Below are 15,123 nucleotides of genomic sequence, written 5' to 3'. Positions count from 1 at the left end.
ACTCTGGCTTGCTCTCTGGGAAAACTTATGAATACCCTAGGACAAAAGAAGTTCATGATGGGAGAGGCTAGCCAGAATGAGAAACCCCCAGGTGCATTTTAGATAAGAGAGAAAGGCAGGATTCTTGACATTAAGAAACCAATTATTCACCGTCGGAGCAAGCCTTGGGAGTATAACCCTAAAGAATGGTGTTTTGGGTTACCATGAGAACAGATATGATTTAGGGCTATGAGAAAATAGTTGGTTAGTGGTGTGAGACGGATTTCAAAGAAGAGCTCTGCTCACCTGGCCCTAACCACAAGACATACTGGAAACAATCAATTGTCTGCTTTTGATTATTGCCTATAATCATTCTTCTCATGTAATTTGTTTGCCAATTTCCTTCTGTGATCCTATAAAACTGATGCTTGAACTTCAGTAAATTTGCAGCAGCATATTCAACCTTATTGAGTGTGTCTGTCTGTCATTTCCTCGCCGATTCCTGATTTCTCCTAGCCTTCACCCCTGTTCTCCCGCGGTCGGTGGTCTCCACGAGAGGCGGTCCGTGGCAGGTGGCGCCCGAACAGGGACCGAAGGCCAGGTAATCTTTCTTTCTTTCTCCCTCGAAATCAGGTACGGCTCTTACCAGGGAACTGCAGTCCCGCCGGTAAAGGATCACCGGTTAAGAGTAAGTAATCACAGGAAACATGGGGCTTACTGACTTAAAGCAGAAACATGTAATGGCAAATAGAGAACTGAAAGTATTGGAGCAGTCTTTGGGGAATTCTTTACAGACATGCTCCTTAAACAATTGGCATGGGAAAAGGCCAATGCTCTATGCCAGGACCTTATAAGGCCCATCAGAAAGACAGGAACCATACAGGACTATACTAAAGCCTGTACAGAAGCCTCACCAGCAATAGTCCAGGGTATGGCCTATGCTGCAGTCATGAGAAGACAGGAATTCAGCGCCAATGGAGGAGGTCAAAAGAACCCCTCAGCTCCCACTTGTTATAAACGTGGGGAATCAAGTCATGTACAAAAGAATTGCTCTGGGGAAAGGAAGGAGGGCAAAAGAGGCCCTCTCCCAGGTAATTGTCCAAGATGTCAAAAAGGAAGACACTGGAAAAATAAATGTAAATCCAAACTCTATAAGGATGGAATGCTTTTAGATAAGAATAAAAAATTAAAATTAATATTAGGAAAAGATTCTAGGCAAATATAAAACAAAAAGTCTGAGATCATGGTTAGAGAAAAATTAGCAAAAAACTTCTAAAAAGGAGCATTAGGAGCTAAGGACACTCTCTATGCCTCTTTTCTTTTCTTAGCTAAGTTCTTCACTGTGATAACACTCAAGGTCTCTTCTGCTGGCCAGCAGTTTTCTGTCTTAACTCTTTCCTGTCCTAATGCTGCTTATAAAAAATGTCAAATTATGCCAACCTGTAACTTTAAAAAAAAAAAAAAAACACTAATTTTAAAATAAATGTTAAAGATACATTATGTATTGTCAAAATTTTTAAAAGGTTTTTAATAGAGGTTTTTATAATGTCTAAAAACCAAAAAGGATGGAAGACTAAAATAATAATAATAATAATAATAATAATAATAATATTAATAGGGGTTTATCTAAAAATGTCTGACTTAACCAATAAAACAAAGATGAGAGAGAACAAACCTAAAAATTGCAAAAGGTATATAAAAGGTCACAAAAGGTATATAAAAAATTATAAAAGGCCAAAAGATGTTTACTGTACCTAAATGTTTAACTGTTAATTCTGGTTTTAAAAAGGCTTTGTTTGCCTTGTTAAAGGGTCATGGTTATTTCTTTAAAAAATTATGTATGCTTGTTTTGTTAAAAATTAAGCTTTGGTAATTGTAAGTTTTATACTTGTAATTTTTCTCTGAGCTCTGGTCATTAGATTTGGGTTCACAAAAATTTGGATGTCTTTTTAATATAAATAATGTTAAAACTGTTTTATGCTGTTCTTTATTGATATACAAGAATGTCAGTTACCACCGGGAATAGCTGGGACTAGACTCCCAAAGAAAAAACAGTTACAAAGAAAAACAAAAAGGACAGGTGATAATCACCAAAAGTGTCAATTACAATAAAATAGGTTATAAAACATAAAGTCTTATAAAATGTTTCATATTGTTAATGTTTAGATTTTAGCCTCATTGTCTTTGCTAAAATCATTAATCTAAAGGTTCAATCTGACAAAAATATGGTATATAGTTCTGGTCTGTTAAGAATACAAGTTAATAATTAGTCATCCTCAAAGTACTGGTATAAGTACAAGTAATTTAAAATAATAAAGTTTGTCTAATCACAGATACCTGGACAGCCCTAAATACTTCAAAAATCTATAAAAAATAGCATTTAAAGTAAAGTTTTAAAAGGCTTATATCAAACAGAAACTCTGAGATCCTAACAGTGACCCAAAGAAGACTATGGGACACCACGATGTCTCCGCCTGGATAACAATGACGCTGACCACTGGGCAAGACGATCCCCAGTGCAACACCAGCTGCCAGGACCGGGTCCAGACTATGGACAAACAGCAGGACCTTGGAAAATTGATTGCACCACTTTTACCTACACAAAATAAGGTCAGTCTTTTCTGTGTCCCTCTTCCACAGAAACCAATCAATCACCTTATGGGTCTGGTAAAGACTGCTGTTCTGATACTTCTGTCTCCAATGCTATGGAAACCTGGGCACCTGCAGAAGGACTGCAGGAAGCCGCGGGGAGCAGCAGCAGGGCAAAGGGGAACTCCCGACTTATGCCCACGCTGCAAAAAGGGAAATCATTAAAATGATGAATGTAAGTCAAAGTTCCACAAAGACGGTTCCCCTCTTGAAGAGGAGGAAAAAGAGGAACTCACAGAGTCAAAAAACTAAGTCAGGGGTGCTCTCCTAACCCCGCACCCAAGGGAGAGGAGAAGCCCATACAGAGGCAAAAGTTAAATCCTGATGCTCCTGAATTCACTATTCATGATTTGCCCAGAGCTACTCCTGGGAGTGCTGGCTTAGACTTAGCCAGTGCTAAGGATATGATACTGTCCAAATGGGACGGACTGGCACTGGTGCCAACTAACGTGAAAGGCACACTCCTGCCGCAAACGGTGGGACTCATAATAGGAAGGAGCTGTAATTATCTAAAGAACTTTAAAGTATTGCCTGGTGTTCTGGATGCAGACACCGAGAATGATATTAAGGTAATGGTTAAGCCTTTAGCTGAGACAATTCAGATTCACAAAGGACAGCGTATAGCACAGTTGCTGCTCCTGCCTTATATTAAACTGCCAAATCAGGTAATAAAACAAGAGAGAGGCCAGGGTCAATTTGGTTCCTCAGAAGGAGCTTTTTGGATACAAGACCTGGGACAAAGGTCATTCAAGGCCATCACTATAAAAAAAAAAAAAAAAAAAAAAATTCAGGGGTCTCCTGGATACAGGAGCTGACAGAACATGCATAGCTGCCCCTGACTGGCCGTGGTCATGGCCTATCTACAAAACTGGCTCTTCACTATTGGGGCTAGGATCAGTTACAGGAGTGTGATGCAAAGCTCTGCACATCTAAAATGGGAATGTGATGGTAAAGAAGGGCTGACCCAGCCCTATGTGCTTCCTTATTTGCCCTTTACCCTATGGGGAAGGGACATCCTAGAGTCCATGGATGTTAGACTGGTAACCTCAGATCAACTTAGCTGTCAAAATTTTTCATAGGGGCCACTGCAGAAGGGTTGTATGCTGATAAAATAGAATGGCTAACTCAGGAGCCTGTCTGGGTGAGTCAATGGCCCCTAACAGAGGAAAAAATACAGGCTCTGAAACAACTAGTACAGGAACAGTTAGAAAAAGGCCACATAGTGGAATCAAATAGCCGGTGGAACACTCCAGTGTTCGTAATAAAGAAAAAGTCTGGAAAATGGAGATTATTGCAGGACCTAAGAGCTGTAAATGCAGTAATGAAAGGTATGGGTCCTTTGCAGCCTGGCTTGCCATCCCCTTATAGAATTTGCAAGACATGTAGAATTTGTTTTTCCAGTTTGGTTCTCAAAAGAACCATTAGATCGGGCTCTCTGTATTTTTACAGACGGCTCTTCCTCAGGAAGGGCTATGGTTTTCACACAAGAAGGTGAAATACCTGTTGAAACAGGAAACAAGACTTCTGCTCAGCAAGCAGAAATTAGAGCTGTAATTTTAGCTCAGGGCAATGCTATGGCAGATTATTATACACAAGAAGGTGTGTTTTCAATGCAAGAAGCACTGGAGAGTCATGCTATTCATCATCAGAATGCATTAGCATTAAAAAGAATGTTTTCTCTCACAAGAGAACAAGTAAGGCAGAGCATGAGACTCTTAATCTCAGGGTCGTGGGTTCGAGTCCCACGTTGGGCACATGAATATAATACAGTCCTCCCTAAAGTAATGTGGAAGGACCTGCTTTCCGGAACCTGAAGGGCCGGACGTCCTAATAACATTGGGGCGAGGGTATGCTTGTATTTTCCCACAGGATGCCGACTCCCCCATCTGGATCCCAGACAGACTCGTCCTGGCGGTCGCTGGAGGTGCAGCGCAGAAAGAGGAAATGGAGAAAGCAGAAGAAACGGCTGACATGGCAGATGAAGAAAATGAAACTAACTTCGCCGAGAAATCGGGAAATGACTTGGACGAAAATAAAGCACCTGGTAAAGAAGCGAAAGGCTTACTTAAAGAGCAGGGAAAGCCCCTAACTGCAAGCATGTACTTTCTGGCTTTCCTGGCATTGATCGCAGCTCCCCCGGGGGCTGAGGGTGTTGCCTTTTGGGGCCTATGTGCCTCATCCGCCGATTTTGCAGCCTGTGGGTTGGTTAGACAGGGAGCCAATTAAGATATTAACCAATGATTCAGTCAGACTAGGTGGGTCCCAGGACTCTGATGCAAGGTCTCGCTCGTCCTCTTTGATAACCTTTGAGGGCAGAGCAGATTCGCTACCGATTTGCCTCACGCTGCAGGGGAAGGCTGTGTGAGTACAGGCTATAGGACCTTCCTTACTGCCGATCCTGATGAAGGAAGTGCCGATAAGCGATGGATCTGGAAAACACAGATGCAGACTTTAGGGGATCCCTCCTATAATGAGAACTTTATTAAAGTAAAGGAAATGCCTATAGATCCTTGTATTCAAAAGTACCGTGACAAGGATCAGTTTTGGGACTCCTCCTTAACTAAGTTTCCTGCTTAGCTTACCTGTGGATTTTCTAATGCTGCCACATGGTATCAACCAAAAAAATTCATCCTTGAAGATATGGGATTATTCTAATTCAAATGGTCAGAAAAATGTTTATGAAAATTATATAACTATACATAAAAATAAATTTCATAAATATTCTTATAATGGAGAAGGGGAACCACTAAGAAGATGATTTTCCCCTGGTTTTGTTAAACCCACATGGTATGCTCAAGAAGGGAATGTTACTAGAAAGCATGCTGATTTGTTTAGACTTGTTGCTTCTGCCAATATGTTTTTAGAAAAGAAACCCAACACCACTAAAGCTCTTCCTTATGGAATTAGGGCTTGTGTTTCATATCCTAATGCTTTGCTTTTAGGGCAGCAAATTCATGTTAAAATCTCTCAAGTGGGTAAATCTTACCGTGTAAACTGCTACTCTTGTAAAATTACTAATTGTATTTCTTCTGCTGAAACAAAAGAATTGGGTACTATGATTATTGTTCGCCGTCCTCCTTTTGTAATGTTACCTGTTGAACTTGGGGATGATCCTTGGTATGATAATTCAGCTTTACAAGTACTCACTACCCTAAATGACTTAATTAGGCCGAAAAGGTTTGTAGCTGCTCTTATTTTAGGAATTGCAGCCTTGATTTCCATAATTACAACCTTTGCTGTTGCTACTACTGCCTTATTCAAGAAATACATACAGCACATTATGTTAATAGTTTAAATAAAAATATAACTTCTGCTCTTCTTACACAGGAAGCAATAGATCAAAAATTAGAAGCAAAGATTAATGTATTGGAAGAAGTAGTGTTAGCTCTTGGACAAGATATCTCTAATTTAAAGACCACTCTCTCTACTCGCTGTCACAGTAGTTTTAGGTCTATTTGCATTACTCCTTTACCTTATAATAATTCACAACCTTGGGAGAAGGTAAAAGCTCATTTACAAGGACTATGGCAGGACAATGATATAACTCATGATATGGATACTCTTCAAAAGGATATTTCTGCCATTAGTCAGACACACCTACAATTAAAAGAATTACAAGACCTAGCAACACAAATAGAAGGAGGTTTAAAGCACCTTAATCCTCTGGACTGGATCCAGTATTTCGTTCTCATTGGAGTCTTGATTTTAATTTTAGTCCTAGTCATCTTCTTATTCCCATGCCTTATAAAGTGTCTCTTCTCCTCTTTGCGGGCAGTAAAACAGGAGGTGTTCGAGCTTCATTTTTTTAATAAAAAAGGGAGACCTGCCACGTCCACAGCAGTAACTGCCGTGTAGTGACAAATGCCATTGCTCTGGCCGACACACGCTGAAGGATTGGGGTTAGAGCTTCTTGGAGCGAAGCCCCAGGTGGTCCCCTAGCAATCAGCTGCCGTGAAGGCACTGATTCAGCTAGAACAAAAAGGCCTTGAAACTGGCCCTGGAAGCGAGCCCTCCTGCTACTCTGCGTATTCTTTCTTTGTATTTCTTATCTTTCCTGTTTACAGATGACTGCTACCATGAATCCTAGAGAACGAAATGACACAGAGGACACTGATCTACTTGACTCTGCGCCACCGTTTATTCAGGCTGTTGCTCAGGAGTTTGAGAAAACTAACATACACCCACAACATAACCTAGGGAGGATACATTCAGTACTTGATTAATGGTCAGTGGTGGACAGCCCCGCGCTGGACACCAGAGTCTGGAAATTACCTGGATCCCCTTCCTTACACAGGAGAGTATGTTGAATTGGGTAATAGATGGGTTAATCATGAAGGGAAAAGGCAATTATGGAATACACTGCTATGCCCACGGCTGTCACGCCTGTGTAGACGCTGAGGGGTTGGGGTCTGCGCTCCCGGGGGCTGGGCCCCAGGCAGTTCCCTGGCTAGCCCTGACGCTGTATTGAGCTTTCTGTTCCTTCTTTGTTTCTGTATAGTTCTTTTGTCTTGTCAGCAGGTCAAGAAGTTCCAGGACATTACCAATAATAATAATAATCAAACTACTGAGACATATTGAACTCTGGCTTGCTCTCTGGGAAAACTTATGAATACCCTAGAATAAAAGAAGTTCATGATGGGAGAGGCTAGCCAGAATGAGAAACCCCCAGGTGCATTTTAGATAAGAGAGAAAGGCAGGATTCTTGACATTAAGAAACCAATTATTCACCGTCGGAGCAAGCCTTGGGAGTATAACCCTAAAGAATGGTGTTTTGGGTTACCATGAGAACAGATATGATTTAGGGCTATGAGAAAATAGTTGGTTAGTGGTGTGAGACGGATTTCAAAGAAGAGCTCTGCTCACCTGGCCCTAACCACAAGACATACTGGAAACAATCAATTGTCTGCTTTTGATTATTGCCTATAATCATTCTTCTCATGTAATTTGTTTGCCAATTTCCTTCTGTGATCCTATAAAACTGATGCTTGAACTTCAGTAAATTTGCAGCAGCATATTCAACCTTATTGAGTGTGTCTGTCTGTCATTTCCTCGCCGATTCCTGATTTCTCCTAGCCTTCACCCCTGTTCTCCCGCGGTCGGTGGTCTCCACGAGAGGCGGTCCGTGGCAGGTGGCGCCCGAACAGGGACCGAAGGCCAGGTAATCTTTCTTTCTTTCTCCCTCGAAATCAGGTACGGCTCTTACCAGGGAACTGCAGTCCCGCCGGTAAAGGATCACCGGTTAAGAGTAAGTAATCACAGGAAACATGGGGCTTACTGACTTAAAGCAGAAACATGTAATGGCAAATAGAGAACTGAAAGTATTGGAGCAGTCTTTGGGGAATTTCTTTACAGACATGCTCCTTAAACAATTGGCATGGGAAAAGGCCAATGCTCTATGCCAGGACCTTATAAGGCCCATCAGAAAGACAGGAACCATACAGGACTATACTAAAGCCTGTACAGAAGCCTCACCAGCAATAGTCCAGGGTATGGCCTATGCTGCAGTCATGAGAAGACAGGAATTCAGCGCCAATGGAGGAGGTCAAAAGAACCCCTCAGCTCCCACTTGTTATAAACGTGGGGAATCAAGTCATGTACAAAAGAATTGCTCTGGGGAAAGGAAGGAGGGCAAAAGAGGCCCTCTCCCAGGTAATTGTCCAAGATGTCAAAAAGGAAGACACTGGAAAAATAAATGTAAATCCAAACTCTATAAGGATGGAATGCTTTTAGATAAGAATAAAAAATTAAAATTAATATTAGGAAAAGATTCTAGGCAAATATAAAACAAAAAGTCTGAGATCATGGTTAGAGAAAAATTAGCAAAAAACTTCTAAAAAGGAGCATTAGGAGCTAAGGACACTCTCTATGCCTCTTTTCTTTTCTTAGCTAAGTTCTTCACTGTGATAACACTCAAGGTCTCTTCTGCTGGCCAGCAGTTTTCTGTCTTAACTCTTTCCTGTCCTAATGCTGCTTATAAAAAATGTCAAATTATGCCAACCTGTAACTTTAAAAAAAAAAAAAAACACTAATTTTAAAATAAATGTTAAAGATACATTATGTATTGTCAAAATTTTTAAAAGGTTTTTAATAGAGGTTTTTATAATGTCTAAAAACCAAAAAGGATGGAAGACTAAAATAATAATAATAATAATAATAATAATAATAATATTAATAGGGGTTTATCTAAAAATGTCTGACTTAACCAATAAAACAAAGATGAGAGAGAACAAACCTAAAAATTGCAAAAGGTATATAAAAGGTCACAAAAGGTATATAAAAAATTATAAAAGGCCAAAAGATGTTTACTGTACCTAAATGTTTAACTGTTAATTCTGGTTTTAAAAAGGCTTTGTTTGCCTTGTTAAAGGGTCATGGTTATTTCTTTAAAAAATTATGTATGCTTGTTTTGTTAAAAATTAAGCTTTGGTAATTGTAAGTTTTATACTTGTAATTTTTCTCTGAGCTCTGGTCATTAGATTTGGGTTCACAAAAATTTGGATGTCTTTTTAATATAAATAATGTTAAAACTGTTTTATGCTGTTCTTTATTGATATACAAGAATGTCAGTTACCACCGGGAATAGCTGGGACTAGACTCCCAAAGAAAAAACAGTTACAAAGAAAAACAAAAAGGACAGGTGATAATCACCAAAAGTGTCAATTACAATAAAATAGGTTATAAAACATAAAGTCTTATAAAATGTTTCATATTGTTAATGTTTAGATTTTAGCCTCATTGTCTTTGCTAAAATCATTAATCTAAAGGTTCAATCTGACAAAAATATGGTATATAGTTCTGGTCTGTTAAGAATACAAGTTAATAATTAGTCATCCTCAAAGTACTGGTATAAGTACAAGTAATTTAAAATAATAAAGTTTGTCTAATCACAGATACCTGGACAGCCCTAAATACTTCAAAAATCTATAAAAAATAGCATTTAAAGTAAAGTTTTAAAAGGCTTATATCAAACAGAAACTCTGAGATCCTAACAGTGACCCAAAGAAGACTATGGGACACCACGATGTCTCCGCCTGGATAACAATGACGCTGACCACTGGGCAAGACGATCCCCAGTGCAACACCAGCTGCCAGGACCGGGTCCAGACTATGGACAAACAGCAGGACCTTGGAAAATTGATTGCACCACTTTTACCTACACAAAATAAGGTCAGTCTTTTCTGTGTCCCTCTTCCACAGAAACCAATCAATCACCTTATGGGTCTGGTAAAGACTGCTGTTCTGATACTTCTGTCTCCAATGCTATGGAAACCTGGGCACCTGCAGAAGGACTGCAGGAAGCCGCGGGGAGCAGCAGCAGGGCAAAGGGGAACTCCCGACTTATGCCCACGCTGCAAAAAGGGAAATCATTAAAATGATGAATGTAAGTCAAAGTTCCACAAAGACGGTTCCCCTCTTGAAGAGGAGGAAAAAGAGGAACTCACAGAGTCAAAAAACTAAGTCAGGGGTGCTCTCCTAACCCCGCACCCAAGGGAGAGGAGAAGCCCATACAGAGGCAAAAGTTAAATCCTGATGCTCCTGAATTCACTATTCATGATTTGCCCAGAGCTACTCCTGGGAGTGCTGGCTTAGACTTAGCCAGTGCTAAGGATATGATACTGTCCAAATGGGACGGACTGGCACTGGTGCCAACTAACGTGAAAGGCACACTCCTGCCGCAAACGGTGGGACTCATAATAGGAAGGAGCTGTAATTATCTAAAGAACTTTAAAGTATTGCCTGGTGTTCTGGATGCAGACACCGAGAATGATATTAAGGTAATGGTTAAGCCTTTAGCTGAGACAATTCAGATTCACAAAGGACAGCGTATAGCACAGTTGCTGCTCCTGCCTTATATTAAACTGCCAAATCAGGTAATAAAACAAGAGAGAGGCCAGGGTCAATTTGGTTCCTCAGAAGGAGCTTTTTGGATACAAGACCTGGGACAAAGGTCATTCAAGGCCATCACTATAAAAAAAAAAAAAAAAAAAAAAATTCAGGGGTCTCCTGGATACAGGAGCTGACAGAACATGCATAGCTGCCCCTGACTGGCCGTGGTCATGGCCTATCTACAAAACTGGCTCTTCACTATTGGGGCTAGGATCAGTTACAGGAGTGTGATGCAAAGCTCTGCACATCTAAAATGGGAATGTGATGGTAAAGAAGGGCTGACCCAGCCCTATGTGCTTCCTTATTTGCCCTTTACCCTATGGGGAAGGGACATCCTAGAGTCCATGGATGTTAGACTGGTAACCTCAGATCAACTTAGCTGTCAAAATTTTTCATAGGGGCCACTGCAGAAGGGTTGTATGCTGATAAAATAGAATGGCTAACTCAGGAGCCTGTCTGGGTGAGTCAATGGCCCCTAACAGAGGAAAAAATACAGGCTCTGAAACAACTAGTACAGGAACAGTTAGAAAAAGGCCACATAGTGGAATCAAATAGCCGGTGGAACACTCCAGTGTTCGTAATAAAGAAAAAGTCTGGAAAATGGAGATTATTGCAGGACCTAAGAGCTGTAAATGCAGTAATGAAAGGTATGGGTCCTTTGCAGCCTGGCTTGCCATCCCCTTATAGAATTTGCAAGACATGTAGAATTTGTTTTTCCAGTTTGGTTCTCAAAAGAACCATTAGATCGGGCTCTCTGTATTTTTACAGACGGCTCTTCCTCAGGAAGGGCTATGGTTTTCACACAAGAAGGTGAAATACCTGTTGAAACAGGAAACAAGACTTCTGCTCAGCAAGCAGAAATTAGAGCTGTAATTTTAGCTCAGGGCAATGCTATGGCAGATTATTATACACAAGAAGGTGTGTTTTCAATGCAAGAAGCACTGGAGAGTCATGCTATTCATCATCAGAATGCATTAGCATTAAAAAGAATGTTTTCTCTCACAAGAGAACAAGCAAGGCAGAGCATGAGACTCTTAATCTCAGGGTCGTGGGTTCGAGTCCCACGTTGGGCACATGAATATAATACAGTCCTCCCTAAAGTAATGTGGAAGGACCTGCTTTCCGGAACCTGAAGGGCCGGACGTCCTAATAACATTGGGGCGAGGGTATGCTTGTATTTTCCCACAGGATGCCGACTCCCCCATCTGGATCCCAGACAGACTCGTCCTGGCGGTCGCTGGAGGTGCAGCGCAGAAAGAGGAAATGGAGAAAGCAGAAGAAACGGCTGACATGGCAGATGAAGAAAATGAAACTAACTTCGCCGAGAAATCGGGAAATGACTTGGACGAAAATAAAGCACCTGGTAAAAGAAGCGAAAGGCTTACTTAAAGAGCAGGGAAAGCCCCTAACTGCAAGCATGTACTTTCTGGCTTTCCTGGCATTGATCGCAGCTCCCCCGGGGGCTGAGGGTGTTGCCTTTTGGGGCCTATGTGCCTCATCCGCCGATTTTGCAGCCTGTGGGTTGGTTAGACAGGGAGCCAATTAAGATATTAACCAATGATTCAGTCAGACTAGGTGGGTCCCAGGACTCTGATGCAAGGTCTCGCTCGTCCTCTTTGATAACCTTTGAGGGCAGAGCAGATTCGCTACCGATTTGCCTCACGCTGCAGGGGAAGGCTGTGTGAGTACAGGCTATAGGACCTTCCTTACTGCCGATCCTGATGAAGGAAGTGCCGATAAGCGATGGATCTGGAAAACACAGATGCAGACTTTAGGGGATCCCTCCTATAATGAGAACTTTATTAAAGTAAAGGAAATGCCTATAGATCCTTGTATTCAAAAGTACCGTGACAAGGATCAGTTTTGGGACTCCTCCTTAACTAAGTTTCCTGCTTAGCTTACCTGTGGATTTTCTAATGCTGCCACATGGTATCAACCAAAAAAATTCATCCTTGAAGATATGGGATTATTCTAATTCAAATGGTCAGAAAAATGTTTATGAAAATTATATAACTATACATAAAAATAAATTTCATAAATATTCTTATAATGGAGAAGGGGAACCACTAAGAAGATGATTTTCCCCTGGTTTTGTTAAACCCACATGGTATGCTCAAGAAGGGAATGTTACTAGAAAGCATGCTGATTTGTTTAGACTTGTTGCTTCTGCCAATATGTTTTTAGAAAAGAAACCCAACACCACTAAAGCTCTTCCTTATGGAATTAGGGCTTGTGTTTCATATCCTAATGCTTTGCTTTTAGGGCAGCAAATTCATGTTAAAATCTCTCAAGTGGGTAAATCTTACCGTGTAAACTGCTACTCTTGTAAAATTACTAATTGTATTTCTTCTGCTGAAACAAAAGAATTGGGTACTATGATTATTGTTCGCCGTCCTCCTTTTGTAATGTTACCTGTTGAACTTGGGGATGATCCTTGGTATGATAATTCAGCTTTACAAGTACTCACTACCCTAAATGACTTAATTAGGCCGAAAAGGTTTGTAGCTGCTCTTATTTTAGGAATTGCAGCCTTGATTTCCATAATTACAACCTTTGCTGTTGCTACTACTGCCTTATTCAAGAAATACATACAGCACATTATGTTAATAGTTTAAATAAAAATATAACTTCTGCTCTTCTTACACAGGAAGCAATAGATCAAAAATTAGAAGCAAAGATTAATGTATTGGAAGAAGTAGTGTTAGCTCTTGGACAAGATATCTCTAATTTAAAGACCACTCTCTCTACTCGCTGTCACAGTAGTTTTAGGTCTATTTGCATTACTCCTTTACCTTATAATAATTCACAACCTTGGGAGAAGGTAAAAGCTCATTTACAAGGACTATGGCAGGACAATGATATAACTCATGATATGGATACTCTTCAAAAGGATATTTCTGCCATTAGTCAGACACACCTACAATTAAAAGAATTACAAGACCTAGCAACACAAATAGAAGGAGGTTTAAAGCACCTTAATCCTCTGGACTGGATCCAGTATTTCGTTCTCATTGGAGTCTTGATTTTAATTTTAGTCCTAGTCATCTTCTTATTCCCATGCCTTATAAAGTGTCTCTTCTCCTCTTTGCGGGCAGTAAAACAGGAGGTGTTCGAGCTTCATTTTTTTAATAAAAAAGGGAGACCTGCCACGTCCACAGCAGTAACTGCCGTGTAGTGACAAATGCCATTGCTCTGGCCGACACACGCTGAAGGATTGGGGTTAGAGCTTCTTGGAGCGAAGCCCCAGGTGGTCCCCTAGCAATCAGCTGCCGTGAAGGCACTGATTCAGCTAGAACAAAAAGGCCTTGAAACTGGCCCTGGAAGCGAGCCCTCCTGCTACTCTGCGTATTCTTTCTTTGTATTTCTTATCTTTCCTGTTTACAGATGACTGCTACCATGAATCCTAGAGAACGAAATGACACAGAGGATACTGATCTACTTGACTCTGCGTCACCGTTTATTCAGGCTGTTGCTCAGGAGTTTGAGAAAACTAACATACACCCACAACATAACCTAGGGAGGATACATTCAGTACTTGATTAATGATCAGTGGTGGACAGCCCCGCGCTGGACACCAGAGTCTGGAAATTACCTGGATCCCCTTCCTTACACAGGAGAGTATGTTGAATTGGGTAATAGATGGGTTAATCATGAAGGGAAAAGGCAATTATGGAATACACTGCTATGCCCACGGCTGTCACGCCTGTGTAGACGCTGAGGGGTTGGGGTCTGCGCTCCCGGGGGCTGGGCCCCAGGCAGTTCCCTGGCTAGCCCTGGCGCTGTATTGAGCTTTCTGTTCCTTCTTTGTTTCTGTATAGTTCTTTTGTCTTGTCAGCAGGTCAAGAAGTTCCAGGACATTACCAATAATAATAATAATCAAACTACTGAGACATATTGAACTCTGGCTTGCTCTCTGGGAAAACTTATGAATACCCTAGAATAAAAGAAGTTCATGATGGGAGAGGCTAGCCAGAATGAGAAACCCCCAGGTGCATTTTAGATAAGAGAGAAAGGCAGGATTCTTGACATTAAGAAACCAATTATTCACCGTCGGAGCAAGCCTTGGGAGTATAACCCTAAAGAATGGTGTTTTGGGTTACCATGAGAACAGATATGATTTAGGGCTATGAGAAAATAGTTGGTTAGTGGTGTGAGACGGATTTCAAAGAAGAGCTCTGCTCACCTGGCCCTAACCACAAGACATACTGGAAACAATCAATTGTCTGCTTTTGATTATTGCCTATAATCATTCTTCTCATGTAATTTGTTTGCCAATTTCCTTCTGTGATCCTATAAAACTGATGCTTGAACTTCAGTAAATTTGCAGCAGCATATTCAACCTTATTGAGTGTGTCTGTCTGTCATTTCCTCGCCGATTCCTGATTTCTCCTAGCCTTCACCCCTGTTCTCCCGCGGTCGGTGGTCTCCACGAGAGGCGGTCCGTAGCAGAAATCAATAAAAACTAAAAGTTCTGTTTGATATCATCCATGTTACTACTGCAGTTGCCGTAGCAGATCAGGGTCTTATTCTGTAGTAGGGAAAATGGTAGAGAAACTGCCTTGAAAGTTTTTTTCTAGGCACATGGTTTCCTTTGGCAAGCACACTGTC

The 15,123-nt window shown here is 41.0% G+C and overlaps 2 long non-coding RNA genes across 2 annotated transcripts; both read left to right on the top strand.

Annotated features, from left to right (window-relative positions):
* The first annotated feature begins 426 nt into the window (after nucleotides 1–426).
* LOC121676982 lies at nucleotides 427–4,667 on the top strand. Its single transcript, XR_006020667.1, has 3 exons — nucleotides 427–667; nucleotides 2,395–2,589; nucleotides 4,498–4,667. It is a non-coding gene; the product is annotated as an uncharacterized LOC121676982 (long non-coding RNA).
* A 2,965-nt stretch (nucleotides 4,668–7,632) lies between these two features.
* On the top strand, nucleotides 7,633–13,071 carry LOC121676983. The gene is made up of 3 exons (XR_006020668.1): nucleotides 7,633–7,873; nucleotides 9,601–9,795; nucleotides 11,704–13,071. It is a non-coding gene; the product is annotated as an uncharacterized LOC121676983 (long non-coding RNA).
* Nucleotides 13,072–15,123: the final 2,052 nt, after the last annotated feature.

This window comes from Arvicola amphibius, chromosome 13 (genome assembly GCF_903992535.2).
Source record: "Arvicola amphibius chromosome 13, mArvAmp1.2, whole genome shotgun sequence".
NCBI lineage: Eukaryota > Metazoa > Chordata > Mammalia > Rodentia > Cricetidae > Arvicola > Arvicola amphibius.
This window is presented reverse-complemented; position numbering and strand designations above follow the sequence as displayed.